Source organism: Lynx canadensis, chromosome F1 (assembly GCF_007474595.2).
Source record: "Lynx canadensis isolate LIC74 chromosome F1, mLynCan4.pri.v2, whole genome shotgun sequence".
In the NCBI taxonomy this organism is placed as follows: domain Eukaryota; kingdom Metazoa; phylum Chordata; class Mammalia; order Carnivora; family Felidae; genus Lynx; species Lynx canadensis.
The window spans coordinates 51,729,088-51,744,027 of record NC_044319.2 but is presented as its reverse complement, the minus strand read 5'-3'; the positions used below and the strand labels follow the sequence as shown (position 1 = coordinate 51,744,027).

General features: G+C 34.8%; 1 pseudogene; it reads left to right on the top strand.

Moving 5' to 3' along the window:
* The first annotated feature begins 3,173 nt into the window (after positions 1-3,173).
* LOC115504851 lies at positions 3,174-14,461 on the top strand (annotated as a pseudogene).
* Positions 14,462-14,940: the final 479 nt, after the last annotated feature.

Below are 14,940 nucleotides of genomic sequence, written 5' to 3'. Positions count from 1 at the left end.
CCGCGAGATCGTGACCTGGCTGAAGTCGGACGCGTAACCGACTGCGCCACCCAGGCGCCCCTTTTTTTTTTTTTTTTTTTAAATTTTTTTTTTTTCAAAGGTTCAAAATTTAAATAGATGCATGAAATTTGCCTTTTTCATGTCTTAATATAATCAGCATGTAAAACTTCAAAAGCCAAATAAATACAGTCTTACATTGTATTTATTTAGATTCATACAATATTTAACATTTTGTATATTCTTTATTCCTTTCTTCATTTGCTATTTTCCATTCAGAGCCATTTTTTATCTCGAAGTCTCTCCAGTTATTTTTGCAACGGCTGGTTAATGTGAAATTCAAATTTAATAGTATGGAAATTATTTCATTTTTTGAAATATTTTTTTTAAAAATAGAATTCTAGCATTCAGTACTTGAAGATATTATCCATTGTTTTCTGGCTTTCCATATTTCTATTGATAATTTGACTGTGGTTTTATCTTTGCTCCTTTAATGATAATATATTTTTTCTACTCTTGCTCATAATTTTTCCTCTGGGTTTTAAGGAGTTTTTTTTCCTCTGATACACCTAATTTTTCTTTTATTTATTCAATATGCTGTTCTTAATATGAACCAAGTCTATGTACACCATCCTTTCACAGTGTATTTAATCCACGTTTTTCTCAAAATAATTACCTCTGTCATAGTCTCCTCTCATTTGGGGACTCGTTACATGGAGGGTTGCTGAACTTCTTTTTTTGTGTGTGTAACAGTCTGTCATATGACTCATCTCTTCATACTTTCTATGTAAGTTTTGTCTCTTTATGATCAGTCTGGATATTTTTTCTGACCCTTTCTCTTTTTTTCTTTTTAAATTTTTTAAATGTTTTTATTTATTTTTGACAGAGAGAGAGAGAGGGAGTACTAGTGAGGGATGGGCCGAGAGAAAGGGAGACACAGAACCCGAAGCAGGTTCCAGGCTCCAAGCTGCCAGCACAGAGCCCAACATGGGGCTCAAACTCACAAACTGCGAGATCATGACCCAAAGTCGGACACTCAGCTGACTGAGCCAGAAGCCTCTTTCAGACCCCTTTTCTTAGTCATTATTACTATCTGCTGCTGTCTTGCATACTATTAATCTGTTTATTTCTTAAATCTTATGATTTTCTTTTTCCTTTCTAAAATTTGTATTGAATAATGTAGACTCCAGATTTCAGGGAGTAATTTTCCCCCTTATTGAACATTCTGCTCAGAAATTAATAACAAAATATTTGAGAGATCATAGATGATAACTACCATATATTGATCACTTCTGGATCTATTCTGTTGTCTGCCCCATCTACCTCACAGGACTATTGTATGGATGAAATAAGAAAACTGAAAGAAATTTCTTTGAAAAGAATAAAGCCTAAAGTATATTGCAACTGTAAGAAATGGTTTTCTGTGTTTACCTGACATCAGTTATTTGACAAAATCTTGAATTTTGTCATCTGGTTCTATTTATCACACTGCTTATTTTCTTTTTACAGAATGATTGGAATTGCATATAAAAAATTTAAAAGTTCTTGATGGTATCTTTCTGCAAAGGGGAATTAACATTATTCCACAGGTAATTATAATAGGATCAGATTTCTTATATCTAAACAGTAATTGAATTGATTCATGTGAGAATTTATTTTTGAAGAGGATTGAACTATTTAATTTTAATCTTAATGTATAGCCTTTCTGGGGTTTTAATTGAAATCAAGGATATTTGCCAAGAACACACCTCCGTGGATATTTTTTAAAGTCTCATGTTTGTTTCCTCGGTCAATGAGACTATAAAAAGCTCTTCAGAGTGACTAGCTCCCTAGCCACTATGTTCTGCTTGGGTTCAAGATTTCTTGTTTGTAAAGCTTAGGGATTAGTAAGTTCACTGGGAGAAATGTCTCACATTGTGAGGCTTAGTTCCCTACAGTTCCCTTTTCTCCTTAAATTTGATCCCTCATGTCTGTACTGTCTTGGTAGAGCTTCATTGTCAATTTTGTCTCCTCAAGCATGGGACACTTCTGTAGCATCTATGCTTTTACTTTCTCTTTGACCCTTGTGTCCTTGTTTCTAATTGTAAATATCTCGGATAAAAAACAGAAGCTGGACTTACCGAAGCGTATGCATAAACTCATTTGTATGATTGTCAAAAAAAGAAGAAACAGCATCATTTTCTATCAGACTGAATCTATTAATGTGAATGTACACACCAATTAGTTTTAGCCCAATGTGCTAGCTTCAGCCACTGGGACCTGATGATGGACATTATTTTAAAAGTGAGTAATTAGAAATTCCTTGTAATATCATAGATCAAAAATCCAAATATCAAGGAAATAGTAATGGTGGTGTAGAGTCATTATAAGTGGCCTGCCCATCCACCACCTAATCATGTCATCCCTGGAGGTCCCATAATAGCCTTCATTAAATTGTTGAGAAATTTACTGATGTAGTAATGGCCACAATAATTGAAAAATGGTTCAAGTGTCATTATCTGAAAAATAGGAATGCTGGGAAAAGATATTAAAGATGAAGCTCTCCCCCTGCTTGTTAAGATGATGAGATGACAGAGACCAGAAAATGATATTTAGCTCACATAGATCAAGTGACTAAGGAGCCCATACCAAGTAGCTGGTAGTGTGATAATGAGAATGTTCTGACCACAGGAATATTTTATATTTGTTGAATTGAGTTTGCATTCTCTAAATCAAAGTAGATTTCTCTTCCATTAATGCCCTCCATGGTTAACAATAATATGAATATCTTCTTCAAGGTGATTTTTCTAACACAGATGTTTTACTTGTTCATTACACACCAGACCCTGGTCCAAGGTGAGATGAAAAAAAAAAAACAAAAACCTTCTAATCACTTGATCACAAATGTGTGTGATTCTTATCACAATGCACTCATACAGAGACAGAAACATCTGCAAATATAAATAGTACAAACCTCAGAAAAATATATAAGCAATCCTTATTACGGATAATGTGTTTTTCTAAATGCAACAAATATAAACATGACCTTTCATGCAGAATAGATACAACTCAGCATAATGACACTATTGCAGTTCTTTCTCTAGCACAATACATGTGTGTGTGTGTGTGTACAATAACCAGATTCAGTAGAGTATCTTTTCAGTGAAGAAAACTGTAAATTCTTAACAGTTAACATTATGACACCAAGACTTGGTAGAAGTTTGAAGTTCAAATTTGTCTTGATCACGGGTCAGGTAAAATTCTGTGCGTGATTTCTTTCCTCATTCATTCCTGCAAGTTTAAAAGTTAGAACCTAGATATTCTATTGCTTTGGTGGGACTCCCATCTTCAACATCCACTCCAAGAGCTATGGAAAGAGTCTACATTGTTTGTTATTTTAGTAGTAAATTTATGAGGAGGTGTCTCAAAAATGTGCAGGTTTTCAATTTGTCCTAGGTGATTCTGATGTTGAATATGCTTGGGAACAAGTGGACAAGGGAGAGAGTGAAGAGTAAGAGTAGAAAATGCCCTAACACCACACCCTAAGGAACTTTGACATTCATTTCTAGTAGAAGATTTTTGGCTCGGCAAAGGATATAGTTTAGCTTAAACTAGTAAAGTATCAGAAATAAATGTGTGCTGGGGCACCTGGATGGCTCAGTCGGTTAAGCATCTGGCTCTTGATTTTGGCTGAGGTCATGATCTCACAGTTCATCAGATTGAGCCCTATGTCTGGCTCTGCACTGACAGCATGGAGCCTGCTTGGGATTCTCATTCTCTCTCTCTCTCTCTCTCTCTCTCTCTCTCTCTCTCTCCCCCACTCACAGTCTCTCTCTCTCTCTCTCTCTCTCTCTCTCTCTCTCTCTCTCTCTTTTAAAACAAATAAACGTTAAAAAAAATACTGTGTTCTATACTGTGAGGAATTGACTTCAAAGAGCATTTCAAGAATGGTTGGTCAAATATTTGGAATGTTCTAAAGAAGATAAAAAATGGAAAATGAAAAATTCCATTTCAATTTAACCACTTATTAAGCAAGGTCATTTTCAGTGAAGTGTAGGAAAAATGGGGAAAAAATAGAGTAATTTCAAAAAAGAGTGAGGTATAAGGAAGAAAAAATGTTAGGTATTCATTCAATAATTGTTGAAGAGAAATTAAAATTACATGCAAAGATGTATCTTTCAAAACCTAATCTTCTAGACTAAAATTATCCTATTTTAAAAAAACGTTCTCCCTACTCAAAATTGTTTGTATCATTTGCCTAAAATTATTCACACAAGTCAATAATGTAATCTGTTAAGATAAGAAAATTGTAATTCTATTATAAGCATAACAGTTGTGGATTTAGACGAGAGATAATAGCAAATGTCTATTATAAAGGGTCTATTATAATTGACTTTAAACAGTGGAAATTCTGGGGCACCTGGGTGGCTCAGTTGGGTAAGGGTCAGATTCTTTATTTTGGCTCAGGCCATGATCTCAGGGTTGGTGAGACGGAGCTCACCAGGCTCTGTATTGATGTGATGGAGCTGCCCCTCTCCCACTCATGAGCACATGTGCTTGCGTTCTCTCTCTCTCTCTCTCCCTCTCTCTCTCTCTCTCTCGCTCTCTCTCTCTCTCTCCCCCTTTCTCTCTCTCAATAAACAAACTTAAAAAAATTAGAATTATGTTTTATATAGCTAAAATGTTTCATGGAATATCTATCAATGTTCTTTTCCTAACAACCATAATATTAAAGCAAAGAGAAAAATACATTATAGTGTTCTAAAAGCAAGCCAAGGAACTGCGAAGCGAAGTGATGAAGAGTATGAATATGATAAAAGTAAATAACAAAGACTTGAAAAAAAGCAGCCAAAATATGTTCAATGTGTAACAAATATTGTGTCAACTGTTTCTTAAAAATGTAACTCTGAAGCAACTTTGATGTCAAGAAAGTTGATAATGAGGATATTCTAAGTAAAAATTTAGTCGGCTAAATACAGGTTTTAATGGAAACAAAGCATATATATATATTTTTTTTAAATACTACCATTTGATATACATATTCATCAGAGCTAATTCATCCAGCTCCAATCACATCTTATTTTAAGTTCAGAAGCACTGGCAGTTTTTGCCTTTATTATGAGAAAATGACAATCACATTAGAAAGCCTTGTCATTCTCCCAGTAATGAGTTTAATATGACATTTGGGAAAGTACTTTGCTGTGACTAGAATAGCAATGTTGATTTTACATTTTAAAAGATGCTTCAAAACACATACAGTGAAAACAGTTTCATACAGGGTTTTATTTTTCCACCCATTTCAATTTGAATGTGAGTTAAATTCAAAATTACAGTAATTGTGAACTGTTTTCATGTTACGATAAAGTTTCAAATTGTGGGCTAAGTCTTATTCTAGAAGCGGAATCTCATCAATAGAAAATGATTTTCAAAACTGCTATTATTGATTTTTAGTCTGAGAAATTTCCTTTATATGCAGGGCAAATTCTGATGATTGCACATTAAATCAGAAGTATTAAAATGAACACAATTGCTATCCTTCAGTCACAGTGAAGTAACGAATTTTTGTTAGTCCAACCTTTTTAAGCTATTATATCTAGTTTTAGAATTAAAACTTGTATGGATCCATATTTAAGGGTATTTTGAAGAAAATGAGAGATGACTATTCTAATACAGTTTATTTCTAATCAATAATATTCATTTGTATTTTGCACCCTGCAGTTCTTGAAACTGTCATTTCATAAAATAAAAATGACACTAAGTATTGTTAAAGCAAAAATTGCACCAGATACAGTAAATGGGTAACGGAGATTTTATTGGAGGCTCTTGCAACAGCGAAGAGAGAACATAAGTCTAACTGTTTTTAAAAAGAGGGGCCAAGGGAGTTTTAAGAGCAGAGTTGGGGGAATCCTAGGCCATCTGTGTTTGGTCTTTGGACTTACCCATAGGAAATGTAAACTTTCTCCTCTCTTCATGACAGGAGGTAGCTTTAGGACTCTGAATAAGATGCTCACTAAGGCTAGGCTCCAATTCCCCACAGAGACTAGGAGATGGGGTAGCTAGCTACGAAAGTCAGTCCTGGGTTATAAAGCTGCTCAAAGACATTTGAAAAAGATTTACATCTCAAAGAGGCAGGGGAAGAATTTGCAATTAGAAGTGATTTAAAAGCAAATGCTCCAAGAAAGGAGAGTGGAGGGACCTCTTTGGTTAAGCTATTTGGATTCTGTGAAGGCCAGAATAGGAGGGAGCTCATGTGCCTAGAGGCAGGAAGAGATCTGCCTCAAGTTTACTTAAACTTAAGGAAATATTCAGGCTATGTTGGCCAGTATTTTTTTTTAATTTGTTTCTGAGGTTATTTTTAAAAAGCAGTTTCAGGTTCACAGCAAATTGAGAGGAAGACTGAGTTCTCCCATAAACTGCTGCCCACTGTCACATTCATAGCCACCCTCATCTATCAACACTGATAGATGTTACATTTGTCAAAATTGATAAACCTACATTGACACATCACAGTCACCTAAGTCCATAGTTTACATTAGTGTTCACTTTTGATGTACATTCCGTGGATTTGGATAAACGTATAGTGACATATATCCATCATTATGATACCCTACAGAATGACTTCACAGCCACAAAAATTCTCTGTTGTTCATCTGTGTTTATATTTTAAAGAAAAAATAAGTTCAAATGTCTTGGGTTACTATTTTCTTCAGGGTATTGTAATATGTGATTTCTCTTTTCCCTTAATTACCCATTATGTTTAGTGTTAGGGTCAGTCGTAAGGCAGGGTAAAGATAGGAGTCAGAGGCTAATAAATTTTAGCAGTCAAAGGCTGTATTTGGAAACTAAGGTCTCGGGCAAGGTTCCATGACTCAGGGAGAGAGAGAGAGGAGTCAGGGAAGTCGCATCCAGGTGTGGTGGGGTGGGGTTTTTAAGCTGCAGCGGTTCCGGGTTTAGGTCCGGGTGGGCCTTTTTCCAGTCCGGGGGGTCGTGCTGTCGCTGGGTGATTGGTTGACCTCCAATTCATTCTGGCAGCTACTAGGGGCTTTTCCTTGGGTTGTGCTGGCAAGATGGCCGTCCCCTCTACTGTGGTTCTAAGAACATCCTAACAATTGGATCTTGAAGTTTGGTATTTTTATTAGGATATGGCTTTTTTGTTTATCAATTTACATCATTTTTCCATAAGGTATTACGTTACCTTTCTTTTTTTCTTAAACGTCATTTATTTTTGAGACAGAGACAGAGCATGAACGGGCAAGGGGCAGAGAGAGAGGGAGACACAGAATCTGAAGCAGGCTCCAAGCTCTGAGCTGCCAGCACAGAGCCCCATGTGGGGCTGGAACCCATTGACCACGAGATGATGACTTGGGCCGAAGTCAGACATTCAACCAACCGAGCCACTCAGGTGCCTTTTAAGTTACCTTTCAATATAGATGTTCAGATTTCCTTTTTATACATGAATATTTATTTTCATATGAAGAACTTTACTTGTTCTGTTTTCTTCTCCTTTACATACCTATATTGCATCCTATTTGTTCTTTATCCATTTTCACCAGTGCTTTTCTATTGCTATTTGTGTCTGCTATTTCCATTTATTTTCACATGTTATTTAGATGCCTTTCGCTTATACTATTTCTCTATTCAGATGTTTGTGCATTTGAGTGCATGTAATACACAGTTTATGAGTATCTTTTTCTTATATTATTTTGTTAATAGTTAACTCACATTTTATTTCCTCCTGTTAATTTATTATTTACTTTATTAGATGTATATTTTTTAATATCAAAGTCTAATTGCTTTGAGGTCTTAAAGAAATATATCTAAAATTCTATGTGTATTCCTAGATTAGTTATTTTCTGTGGTTTATTTTATATATGCTTTTTTATAAAATCCTCTTTTATCCATATTTTGGTAAATCTACTCATAAATCCTTAGTTGGTTCCTTTGGTCACTTTTCATTTCTGAATAGGTAGATCCAACAGCTATATATTGAGAAACAGTGTGGAAAGAAATAAAAGGAAAATCTAAGTGTGTTGATGGAAAATTTTGAATATATTACAAAACATATTTTCACACAAAAAAAACTATGCCCCCTCTGATTTGAAAACATGCTTCCCCTGAGTTATTTTTAAAATATCTTTCATTTGAAAAATAGTTGGCTCAGGAAGCACCATTAAATATAAAATGAAAAAAAATATATAGCATTTATTAAGAAAGTAGATCTTAAAATTTATCATCACAAGAAAAAAAGGTACAAGTATGACAAATGTTAACTAGGCTATTGTGGTCATCATTTCACAATATATATAAATATTGAATCATTATGTTGTACACCTAAAACTAATATAAAGTTATATGCCTGCATTAAAAAAAAGAAGAAGAAAAAAGAAAACATATATTGGGTTACAAAATAGTAAAAATATAATTCCCAGTGGTTTACTGTGACAGTGGATATTTCACACTCAGGTAAAGTGCACTGTGAAACATGAAGATACTATGACTAAGTCTCCTTGTAATGATTCAGTGATGCAGGCTGTTTATTACCAGTTAAAACAACATTATTTTTCTGTTACTGTTTTATTACATTTAATCTTTTACCCAAAACACTACATTGTAAAATAAAAATACAATAATTCTCTTCCAAATTTCTCAAGTAAAAGCATATTGTAAATATCTATTACCATTAATATTTACTACATTGAAAGAAAAACAGCATAATAAAAATGCAAAGGTCATATGCTCAGTACCTATGAGAAAGAGTTCCTCCTTTTAATTGAAGTCATTAATTTTGTGAGAACCCCACTTTATTGTTTTATATTATTAACTCCATTACAAACTGGCACATTTCCAAACACCTGTTTTTGGAGACTCTGACTAGATGTCTGGCACTAGGAAACCTTTACCATTACTCTCATGATATACTATGGTAGTGGAGATTAAAGCATGAGTGAATGTTGGGTAGATGAAAAAGGATGAGGAAATTATTAAGGAAACATATATATAAAGCTATTCCTGTTAGAAACCTGTTCAGAATACATAGATATGTTTACATATTTAATCATGTTATTTGATCATCTGTTAGCATTTGTGTGAATACTCAATATATCAGATAAATCTAAAACATATGAATTGTATTATTTTTTGTATTGGTCCACTGATCAAAACTATGTAACTGTAATTGCCCCAAGGGAATACAACCCAAGCACAAACTGTATTTTTTTGTCCATAATAGAGTGAAACTACATTCATAGAGAAATGATTGGAATTGCAGGGTTTTTTTCTTCAAATAGATGATTTTAATGTTAATTTGGTTGCATTTACTGTAATAATCACACATGTTCATTCAAAAAATTAAAAATAACAAGGACTTAACACTAATAAGCCCTATGATTAATACTGTAGTTCATAGAAGCACAGATAGAGAATATGAGGAAAAATATAAAATACTGATTTATGTGTGTTATCTCTTTCATTGCTCTTGGCTACTACTTATATAAGAATTTATTTTCTATGTCAGTGGCATTATGTGTTCTATAGTATTCAATGAGATGGAATGTGGGACTTTTTTTAACTTTTGAAAATGGGTGCATGAGTGACACCAACAAAGGAAGGTTTTATATACTTAACACACTTTATGACAAGTCTAGCAACCTTGCAAAAAGGGTAAAACTTTCATTTCTAATTTTCTGGATATTGCTGTGGTTTATATAATGAATAGAATAAGATAATACAAATGTATCAACTAGTAATGGAAATGAAGAGTTTAATAAAGTATATGCTACATTAAACAAAATAGGGAAGATTTTAGTAAAGATATATGAAAGTTAAAAATATAAACATATAAGGTGTGCCTAGATGGCTCAGTTGTTCTAATGTCCAATTCGATTTTGGTTCAGGTCACCATCTCATGGTTTATGGGTCTGAACTCTGATAAGGCTTTGTGTTGACAGAACAGAGCCTGCTCAGAATTCTCTCTCTCCTCTTCCTCTGCTCCCCCTTTCTCTCAAATAAATAAAAACATTAAAAAAATATGTAAACATAAAAACATGATAGTTGAGGAAAAAATACTTGTTTTCTCAATTTTGTACATATCCAGTAAACCCTGCATCATCATGTGCATCACACAGGCAGTGGTTTTCTCAATTAACATATATTTCAAAAATGCGTGAAGCAATATTAAATGTGGTTTAAGAGGACATTCAAATGTAGTTAAAGTATTAAATAAGTAAGGATCATAAACACCAAATTTAGAATTCTTTCCTCTTGGAAAAGTTTTAGGAAATATGTTGAGAGGCTCCTGGCTGGCCCAGTTGGTTGAACGTTGGACTCTTGGTTTCAGCTCAGGTCACGATCCCATGATGGTGGGATTGAGCCCCTCATTCATCTCTGTGCTAAGCATGAAGCCTACTTAGAATTCGCTCCCTCCCTCTCCCTCTGTGCCCCTCTCTACTACTCAAACACACACTCTCTAAAACAAAAATTAAAAATTTAAAATAAGTAATAAAATTAAAATTAAAAAAAAATAAAAGGAAATGTTATTTATTTTTTTATGTTTTAAGCTTAGTTATTTATTTTGAGTGAGAGAGAGAGACAGCGTGACTTGGGAAGGGGCTGAGAGAGAGAAAAAGGCAGAATCCCAAGCAGGTTCTGCACTGCCAGCACAGAACCCAATGTGGGACTTGAACTCAGGAAACCAGCTTATGACCTAAGCTGAAACCAAGAGTTGGACACCTAACTGACTGAGCCACCCAGGCACTCCAGGAAATATGTTGGCAAATGGAATATTGGGGCTTCAGTTTTTCCATAATGTTTGCTTCTTAATGAAAAAGATCTGAAATAATTAGTATTTCATAGAATTGATGGATTGATACCCAATTTTTCTTTATATTTTTATTTCATGTTTTGCTTGATAGGCAGTAGTAAATTTTTTTAAATGACATGCATTAACAATCAAGTCTGTTTACTGTTGTTTATTTTTTTTTTTAATGCTTATTTATTTTTGAGAGAGAGACAGAGCACAAGTCGGGGAGGGACAGAGAGCGAGGGACACATCGAATCCAAAGCAGGCTCCAGGCTCTGAGATGTCAGCACAGAGCCCGATGTGGGGCTTGAACTCACAAACTGTGTGATCATGACCTGAGCCGAAGTCGGATGCTTAACTGACTGAGCCACCCAGGTGCTCCTGTTTACTGTTGTTTAAAATTCAAATTTGTATGACAAACCATAGAGCAGATATTTGTTTCCTTCATAATACTGATATGACTTTTCTTACCTTGGAAAAGTAGAACAAAGATGAGAATACCACATCATGCTAAGTAAGTTTTAAATACAAATATACCAAGAATTAAACAGTATTCTTTACTGTTTTAACTAAATTAAATCTATTTTCCTAAATAAAGGTTGAGCATTTCATGTAATTAAATCCCTAAAACTGACTTTTTTAAAGTTTATTTATTTGGTTTTGAAAGAGAGTGAGTGGGGGGAAACCGTGTAAGTAAGAACACAAAAGTGTGTTTAACTTTGAGTTATTGACGACATTAATGAGGTTAATCATGTGATTTTCTCTCTCAGCCTTATCAGTATGGTAGTCATATTCATTAACTTCCTAATATTGAATCATCTTTAAGTTTCTAGAATTAATGACACTTGGTGAAGATGCATAATTTTATATGCTTTTACTCTGTTAACTAATATATATCTAGGATATATGGCTATTTAAGTTAGTTTAGGTTATAATTTTATGTTCAAAGATTATAACCATTAAATTTCAATATTATACGTGTCGCATAAAAAAGAATTTGGAGTATTTTAAGTGTCATTATGCCTCTGGTGTTTGAAATTGTGTTGCACCTGTGGCCTTTTTCTGGAATAGGAGTTTAGGAGTAATTATTATCTATATACAAGAACTATAAAGATATGACCCATATGGGGAGAAAAGCAAATCAGTCAAATCTGGCCTAGAAATGACCTAGATGATAGGATTAGTAAGCAAGAATATTACAGTGATTATTAAAAGTATATTTCAATTGTTATTAAAGTATGCATTTCATATCAAGAAGATATAGGAAATATTGAGAATGTTAGAAGGAATGTGGAGTAGTAAAGGAATCCCATATGAAAACTCTGTACATAAAAACTACAATATCTAGCATATCAGAAGGGAGGTTAGTGGGGGGATGGGTGAAATAGGTGAAGGGAATTACGAGTACACTTATGATGAGCACTGAGTAATTATCTATAGAATTATTAAATCACTATATTATATACCTGAAAGTAATAGAACATTGTATGTTTATACTGGAATTAAAATGAAAATTTAATTATAAGTAAATAAATATCCCCTAAAAAAACTACAATATCTAAAATTAAAACACACACACACACATACACACACACACAAACCAATTGTAATATGTAAACCCTACTTACATTCTTGTCAAAAGAAAGATGACTTTAGGAGACGTTCTGAAAAGAACTGGTGAAATTTTAGTGTGGACTGGATACTAGAAAATTTCATCAAGCTATTGTCAATTTTTTTTCAAATTATGTTATTTTAATTTATGTAAGAAATCTCATTTTTAAGAGATATATGCTGAAGTCTTAAAAATATACTACATGGGATTAACAACAGATTATACATTATAGGAGAAAAATAATTTTAAAACATGGAAATAGAAACTAAAATGAAATAGGAAGAAAAATAAATAAACATAGCATCAGTGAGTTGAGCCACAAAATAAAGCAATCTCATGTAGGCCAAATCAAATTGGAGTTTCTTAAGAAGAAGAAAGAAATGGGGGTAAAAATGATATTTAAATAAATATGTCTTAAAAAATAAAAATTTTATGAACTGATAAACTTACAAATAAGCTAAAAACAACAAAAAATAAGAAACATAAAGAAAACTACATTAAGTCACAATGTAATCAAATAGCCTAAAACCAGTGGCACAGAGAAACTCTTAAAGGGAGTCACACACACACACATACACACACTTAACATATACTAGCCATCCTCCAATGGTGCAGGGAGCCTGTCTTGAGGAAGGCAACACCACTCATGAACCCCTAGGCAGTACTGACTGTTCTAGTCAAGAAGACCGGACCCAGGCAGAGGAGTGTCCTCATCACTACCAACAGCCACCATGCCCAGAGTACACACAGAAGAATCATCTTCAAAAGAGAATTCTTACCCTTCCAAACCGGTGGTGGGGATTATTTACCCTCTTCTACAAAGATCAGGGATATCATTGATAGCACTGACAAATTTGTGGCCAGAAACAGACCTGAATTTGAAGCTTAGAATATAACAGAATTAGATAGCCCTCAGTACAACTTCCTAAACCCCAGTGACCCTTACAATGCCTACCACCATCACTAGGTCAGTGAATGCAAGGAGGGGAAGGCTCAGGAGCCCTCAGCTTCCATCCTCAAGGTTATCAGGCAGCATTAGAAGCAAGCCACCCAACAGCAGCTGCCCTAGAATGCTCAACCCTAGGTAATTCAGGAGACCGTCATGCCCAAAGAGCCTTCCCTCTAGTTTGACTTCATCATAGCATGGCCCTCCATCTCATAATCAACCTGCATCTCAGCCTTCAACCTGGATGTGATGAAGCTGATGGCTCAGCCTGTGGCAAGGAATGGGCACTTGTTTCTGACGCAGCTGATACAGAAAGAATAGCACAGCTACCAGTTTGACACTACTTCACCATGCTGGTGGAACATTATACCAAGGTCTTAATTCCACCCAAAGGCTTATTTGCAAAGCTCAAAAAAGAAGGGCACCTGGGTGACTCAGTTGGTTGAGTGTCCAACTCTTGATTTCAGCTCAGGTCATGATCCTAATGTCTTGGCATCTTCTCTTTCTGTGTGTCTCCCTCTGCCCCTCTTCCCCTGCCCCTCTTCCCTGCTCACACACACACACACACACACACACACACACACACACACACACACTCTCTCTCTCTCTCTCTCCCTAAAATAAAATAAAATAAAATAAAATAAAATAAAATAATCTCAAAAAGAGAAGATTTGGACCAGGTATGTTACTGAATGGAGCAAGCCAAGTTCCAAGATGAGAAAAAGAAGAGGAGAAGGAGCAAATGTACATTTGTAAATCATCAGATCAGTTAGTGGTGGAATTGGCAGAAACAATGGACTTGAACTTTTCTCCCTTCACCACCTTGGAGAATCTGGGGGCCCAAAAACTCATTCAGGAGCACTGGGAAAAGTTTGGGGAGGGTGGGGCGGTCAAGATAGGGGCAGAGTCTGATGAGAAGGTTAAGAAACACTACAAGGTAGAGTAGTGTCCATCCCAGCTAGATCAGGACGCCCAAGTGCAAGGCAAGGATGAGGGTTCAGATGATGAAGAAGGGCAGAAAGTGTCCAACCTTCAGAGACCTACGCTTCCACCTCTGCCCTTGAATGCAGACCAAGTCATTGTATAGAGGGACTGTGATCCCAAGGCTCTCAAGCCCTGCTCAAGATAAATATTTTGTGTTCCCTATCTTGGGAGAAAAGATTTTGGCCAAAAAAAATATAGGAAAATGTGGTCATCAGGTTCAGAGGACAGCAGCATGGGACCAAAGAACACACAGACACATTATATACAGAGTTACAAAGATAAATCTTATTCTTATTGAAACTTCTCTTTGAAACAGTGTAAGTCAGAACACAGAGAAACTTCTTAAAGTACCAAAAGGATAAACAAGCAAACCTGACAACTTAAGAGATCTACTCCTGTAAAAATATCTTTCAAAAATGAAGGAAAAATAAGGACTTTTTTAAGACATAACAAACTGAGAGAAATAAAAACCTGCTGACTATACGGAAAAAATATTAACTGAAAACCCTCAAACAGAAGGAAAATCATACCAACAAGAATGAAAACCACTGAAAAGAATAATGTGGGGAAATATAAAATACATTTTAAATCATAAATTTCTATACAATATAATGAACTGATTAA